Below are 7098 nucleotides of genomic sequence, written 5' to 3'. Positions count from 1 at the left end.
GGAGGAGGGTAGAGAGAATAGCGCAACAATGAATGAATGGAAACCCAAAATCTCTGTAAATGTTTATGAAAATTAATAAAATATAGAAAAAAAGAAAAAAAAACAAATAGCATTTAATGACAGATGTAGGGCTTCCATGCTAATTAGTTAACTCACAAAACCATCAACATTTGTATTTTTAACAAGAAAAAGGCAAAATAACTGCTAAATTTGAGATAAGAATGATGGGAGGAAAGGAGTACAGTGGATGAAAGGAGTAATATATCAGGTAAAGGAATATTCTAAGTGTGAGAAAGGGAAGGTGTTTGTTCCTGGCTATTTTATCTTTAATGCCTTACATGTATTTCATATAGTCCTATTTAGTGTGTTGCCAATAAGGTTATTTCATTCTAAAATAAAAGAAAAAACAAAGAAAAAAAAAAGAATATTATCTGTGAGACCAAATATCTCCAAATAAAGCAAATATTAACCAAATGTTGTCTATATGAGACCAGATAGTATTAAAGCCATGGTGAAAGGGTAAAGGGACAGAGAAAACTAGAAGTGAAATATCTAAATTAGAATGAATGAGAATATTTAAACCCTTTGAAAATGTAACCAATGTCACTAAACATTATAATAATTGTTAAAGGGAGCCTAACTTGGTAAACAAACTTATCAAAAACACCACAGTACATTACACACCCTTTTAGCTAGCAACTAAGTGCATAAACATTTCACCAACACAGATTCTAGACTGCCTATAGTTATACATTTTTTTATGTTGTTTGTTCTGTGTCACTTGTGACTCATAGTGACCCTATGTACAACAGCTCTGAACCCTGTTCTATCCTATGCCAATCTCACTGTCTCTGACACACCTACCCCCATTACCTCAGTCACTGAATTAATCCGTCTCATCTATAGTCTTCCTTTCTTGAACTGTCCCTGCACTCTTGCAAGCATGATGCCCCTCTCCAAGGACTGGTCCCTCCTTGCAACATGCCCTAAGTATGTCAACCCAAGCTTCAGAATCCTTGCCTCTAACGAACAGCCTGGTTTCACCTTCTCCAAGATGAACCCATTTGTTCTCTTGGCAGTCCATGAAGTATTCAATACTCTCCTCCAGCACCACCGCTCAGAGGCATCAATTCTCTTTTCTATTATCCCTGGTTATTGTCCAGCTTTCTAACACATAGTAAGTAAGTAGTTGCAAAGACTAGGGTCTAGATTAGGCACACCTTATTCTCCAGACTGACATCATTAAATTAGTTTATTAACTGAAATTAGAAGTAAAAAAAAAGGAAAACATTTTACAAGTAATTGAAAGCACTTAACAATGGCCAAATCAAATATTAAATGTGAAATGCAGAATGAGGATTGTTACCTAAGAAACAGTTTCAAAGCTCAAGCATACATCTGGTATGCAACTCTTTTGACAAGATTAACTTTATCCTAAATCTCATTCCTTGTCTCAATTCTTTTCAATTGCAAATTCATGAATCAGAAGGCACACACACATACACACACACTCTCATCCACATGAAATTAAAAAAACAAACCCGTTGCCACTAAGTTGATTTTAATTCATAGCAACCCTGCAGAACATAGAACAACCCATGGCATTCCCAATTATGTAAATTCTTACAGAAGCAGATATTATACCTCATCTGTTGGTTCAAACTACTGATCTTTGGTCCGAACCTAATCTTTAACCACTATACCACCAAGGTTCCACTTGAATGCACACATTTAAGATTAAAAAAAAAGGTAAACTTAGGCAATAGCTTCCATTTTTAATATTTTAATCACAACTGATTCCTTCAGGGTCTTTGCAAAAGACAAATTCCCTGCAATGACAATTTGACGACTTTATGACGTACGCAAGAAGCACAGAGCAATATTATTTTTTATCAAAATAAAAATTCTGTGAAGAGTTTTAGACAGTTTCCTATTATAAGCAAAAGCCTTTATCTAAATAAGTAAAAGAGTGACTGAAGTTCTCCTTCCAGACAAAAGCTATTTAAAGAAATGAAAAGCAGTAGCTCGAGCAATGATTTGTGTTGTACGATGAACTTATGAAGGCAGAGTAAACTGAAATGAAATCCACTGATGGTATATTAATCTTGAACTGGCTGTTGGTTTGGTTGATGTGTTTGTTTTTTGCAAAAAATGTCATTCTCAGGTACAGAGGACAACGCCACTTTTAAAACCGCAACAATGCCTATTCTCAGTGCGAAGAGAGAAGTTCCCTGTTACCAGATCTATAAAAGTGCCCCAATTCTTTCATTTCCAAAGGTACTTAATTTTACTTGACTCAATTATCATTAATCTTACTGTTCTACGAGTCTACTATATTACGATTCAAATATTATAGTGTGTATAGTTTCTAGGAAGAAAATTGCTTCTCTGTACATATTTCAATCTTATCAACTCGTTTGAAGGGTAATTTCATTTCTTTCTCACCTAAAGTGACCTGTCAGATCGTGAACTACTGACACCCTTGTGCTGTGAGTTTTTGAACCAGGTTAGTAATGGGGTCAACGTGCTAATATAGAAACATCAGTTGGCTGCTTGACAATTTTCCTCAATAAACTCCCAAATGATCAATGTGCTATCCTGTGAAGAAAATCTATAAAAATATCTTGTCAGTTGTATAACTAGGTTGTGGCCATATGGGCAAGTGGGAAGGGTAGAAAGCATAACTTTGCACTCGGAGTTCCTCACATCCTACTGCACATATTTTAGGCAACAGTCCAGTATCCTACAAGCAACTGTCTAATTAAATTCTTATAAAATCTATAAGCTTACAAGAATTCTTTTCCCCTATCTACCTCTCCTGTTACTTTTCAGTTGCCATTTTATTCTCATGGTCCCCCCAACCATTTTGGCTGAGAAAGCCAGAACTTAAGACTGAAGTGGAAAGATATTCACTATATTGCTTTGAGGTTACATAAGTCAAAGTCATAGATAAGAGGGGATTTTTTAGGGCTCCACATTAAAAATACCTACACAATGCCAAGAGTCCTATCATTCACCTCGAAAACAAAATTCAAATCTCAATAGCCAATGTTTTGTGTTTACACTTTTGTAATAGCTCCTCAGAATGCCATTTTCACCAGAAATGGTCCAATCTTGAGTCCCTTCTCACTGTTGGCAAACTAGACTTCATGGGACTCAGCTGTTTTAAGCATCACCAGATAGTTGAGGGTGCAACTGTAATTACAGTCATTCCATAACACTACAGCTTGGAAGATTCTGTGTGTGCCTTTCTCAGAGGAGATTCTCCCAGCCAACCCACTGAGATTTTAGTGACAAAATGCTTTCATTTAGCTTATATTTAACTCTTCTTTCTAATTCCCGTAAGTACTCCAGAAGCTAAGCGGCTGAATGCTGGTTTTAAGGTTAGCTACAATGAAATTGGCTCAAGATAGAGCAGGGTTCAGTGTTGTTGTACATAGGGTCACTAGGAGTTGCAGGGACCTCGACAGCATATAACAACACAACAACAAACTTTAAGAACCCAGTAATAATTAAAATAATAACTATTATTAAATATTTAAATAATAATTAAAATCAGACATGTTCTTACTCAGAAAGGAGTATCAGTAGTCCCCAAACCTAAGATTCCTCCCAAGCTTTTTACATGTATAATTGAAATGTTTCCAGTTACGTAAGTGTAGATATAGAAAATGTCACATTCCCTTTAGAAAAGCTCAGTGAGTTGAAAGCGGCAGTAATATCACACATCTAAACCAAACAATTACAAATTTGTCTATCTCTTTCCCTTGCTGACCTTCTCCAGACCACAAAATTCTTATTGCCTGTGTCAGGTAAGGAGAAAAATTATTTCCTTTTTTGAGGGTGCGTCTTCCACTGAGATTTTAGTTACAAAATGCCTTCATTTAGTTCATAGTTAACTCTAAGTACTCCAGAAGCTGGGGGCCTGAATGCTGCTTTTAAGGTCAGCTACTATAAGAACCTAATAATAACGTATTTCTGACATAACTACAAATGGATACTCATGTAATGAAAACGCCGGTGTGATATGTTACCTAATCACTTACTTATCAAGGGAGTGTCAGGAAAATGTTCGCAGAAAGTTATGAGGTGAGAAAGCCAGAGCTTCTAATTTGTGGAAAGCTGAATCGCTGAAGGAAGATATCTCAGCCTATTCCTGTGAGTTAAACTGAGGCTGTGCGCTCAGCTGTGATGATAAAAGGAGTTTTGGATCTCAGCTGGCTCATAGGAGGCTGCTGCTGGTGCCCAGTGAGGCAAGTTCTCAACTGTTTTCTTCTAAACAGATCACGTTAGAGGAGAACATTGTGGGCCCAGGATGGTGGAGTCTGAGGTAGCTTTCTCCCAAGAAAGAGAAGACAAATGGTGCAATGACAAAGCTCTGACCAAAAATATAAGGAACTTCCCTTTACACACATGTGGAAATACTTGTATTTACAAGATCAACTACTATATTATTTTATTATTACCATGTTCTTGTTGCTGGCCTAGTAAACAGATTCATAGAAACCTTATGTTTCGGTAGATGGAAACCTTGCCCAATCCAGAATCATCCTCACCACTTAAACTCATTGGTGCAATCACAGTCAATCCATCATTGAAACGAACTCCCCTTCTCTAACACAACTTTTCCAAGCCTGGGGCTCTTTTTATATGTTTTTTTTAATTAATTTTAATGAATGTTTACAGAGACTTAGGATTTCCAGTCATTCATTGTTGCACTTTTCTCCCTAACCACCACTTCCCTCCTAGTTCACTTTTCTCCTTGGTAAGTAAAAGAAAAACTCTTTCATTGCTATGCAATCCCTCCCCACAAGTCTACTGCACTGCACAGCCTTCATTCCAGACTCCTGTCATGACAGTAATACTTAATCATGTATTCGTTTTAAACAGTTCTCTCTGTCATCTGTTGCAGTGCAGTATAAATCATTCCTCCCCTTCTCTGTCTTCCCTCAACTCCAGTGTCAGTAGTGTTTTACAATAGTGGCCCTATGTAATATTTATGCTTTTGTGACTGAGATATTTCACTCAGCATAATGTCCTCTACGGTCATCCACTTAGCATAGTATTTCATGAGTTTCTTGTTTTTCAATGCAGCGTAGTATTCCATTGTATGAATATACCACAGCTTCTCTATCCATTCATTTGTTGATGGACACTTGGGTTGTTTCCAGCTCTTTGCTATTGTGAACAAAGCTGCAATAAACATGGGTGTGCATATATCTGCATGGGTGGCAGTTACTGTTTCTTTAGGGTAAATTCCAAGAAGTGGAATTGCTGGCTCAAATGGTGTTTCTATTTGCAACCTTTTGAGAAAGTACCATACAGCCTTCCAAAGTGATTGCCCCATTTTATACTCCCACCTACAGTAAATAAGGGTTCCAGTTTCTCTGCAACCTCATCAGCATTTGTTGTTTGTTGTTCTGTTAAATTCTGATATTCTTACTAGGGTGAGATGATATCTCATAGTTGTTTTGCCAAGCCTGTGGTTCTTTTCTAAGGTTTGGTCCCTACTGGTAACATGTGTGATCTTAACATCTCAGCATGGATGCCACATCCTTAAAGATGCCATCCTTGACAATTCCAACTAAATATACCCTTGGAAGAAGTTTCGAACCAATATATAAAGCGATGAAGATCATTCTTAAGTCACAAAAACCTGATTTACAACAATTCACACTTGCCCTTCAATGTTATATAAATTTGCCCTCATTTTGAAATGATTCAGGTACTCTTCTACTCCCAACAGTTTCTTTATCACCATCACTTTCATTTGCTGCATGTGGAGCCTTTAAATCATGGAAAAGGCTTCAAGCATTTTCTTGCACTAAACAAAGCCCAGCACTGTTTCAACGCATAGCAACCTTACAGGACAGAGTAGCGTTGCTCTGTAGGGTTTTCTAAGGCTGTAAATCTTCACAGAAGCAAACGGTCATTTCTTCCTCCTGGGGAGCAGCTGGTGGATTTGAACTCATGATCTTTCAGTTACCAGCCAGACACATGATTCACTACATCACCAGGGCTCCTTTCTTGCACTAAAATAAAGCTGAATATAAAGTACTACACTTGTTCTGACTTACCTACAAATTCTAACCATTAGGAACCTATCACTTGGGAACTCAGGCACCACCTGTATATAATTAACTACCCAGGGCTTATTAGAAACAATGCCTGAAACAAGTCAGAAAAAATAGACAATGATTCTTTTTTGAATAATCAGAAAAGATGGAACTTGAATTAAACCACAAACATTGGATACAGGTTTTACTGATGGTGAATCATGTGGAAGAGGGCTTTTCAGAATAAATCAGTCTGAGAAACAGGGGAATGTGTTAAAGTGGTATCACAGGCAGTCCTTAAACTGAGGGCAAAAGGCAGAGAGTAAGTAGATCCTGGGTCTGAAATTATTTGTTCTACCCCTTGGCTTTCCTCTATTCTTTGTCCCACTTTCTCAGACTTCTGTGTCATCTAAGTTGGAATGGAATCCAATGGAAGTCTGGAGGTTATTGAAGGGTTGAAGAAACCAAGGTTTTCATCACTCTATCCCTTCCTTGGTACTCATCTCAGTAACAACCATGTTTGTGTGTTTCTACCTTCTGATTGGTGACTCTGGACCTGAGCTACTCCTATAGCACCAACTCCTTTAGTCCTTATTGCACCCCTGCATGTGTGAGGTGGGTGCTGCATTCCTGCTGTTATTGGTCTCTGAGAGACCTCACTGTTCCCTACAGAGTTCTTTTTCCACACTCATGAATAACAATTCAAATAAATTTTAAATGCTTGTAATGTTTTGTTTCCTGATTGGATATTGGCTCATATAGAGATTAGAAAGACTATGAGGAAGAGTCACTAGAACTTACCGTTCAATAATATAAAGTAACTTATGCAAAAGAAATACTTAGGCTTTAACATCTCCATAATAGCATTACACGCTAGGGAACCAATTCAGGAAGTAAGACGTTGTTGTTCTTGTTAAGTGCCTTCGAGTCGGGGCACTCATAACGACCCTATGAAGGAGAGTCCTTGACGCTTGGGTGCCTTTCATCCTCTCTCCAGGTTCATAGGGTTTCCAGAGGCAAGCTATTATGGAAGTGGATGCCA

This window comes from Elephantulus edwardii, unplaced genomic scaffold (genome assembly GCF_000299155.1).
Source record: "Elephantulus edwardii isolate Elephantulus edwardi_28Jun2011 unplaced genomic scaffold, EleEdw1.0 scaffold00007, whole genome shotgun sequence".
Taxonomy (NCBI): Eukaryota; Metazoa; Chordata; class Mammalia; order Macroscelidea; family Macroscelididae; genus Elephantulus; species Elephantulus edwardii.
This window is presented reverse-complemented; position numbering follows the sequence as displayed.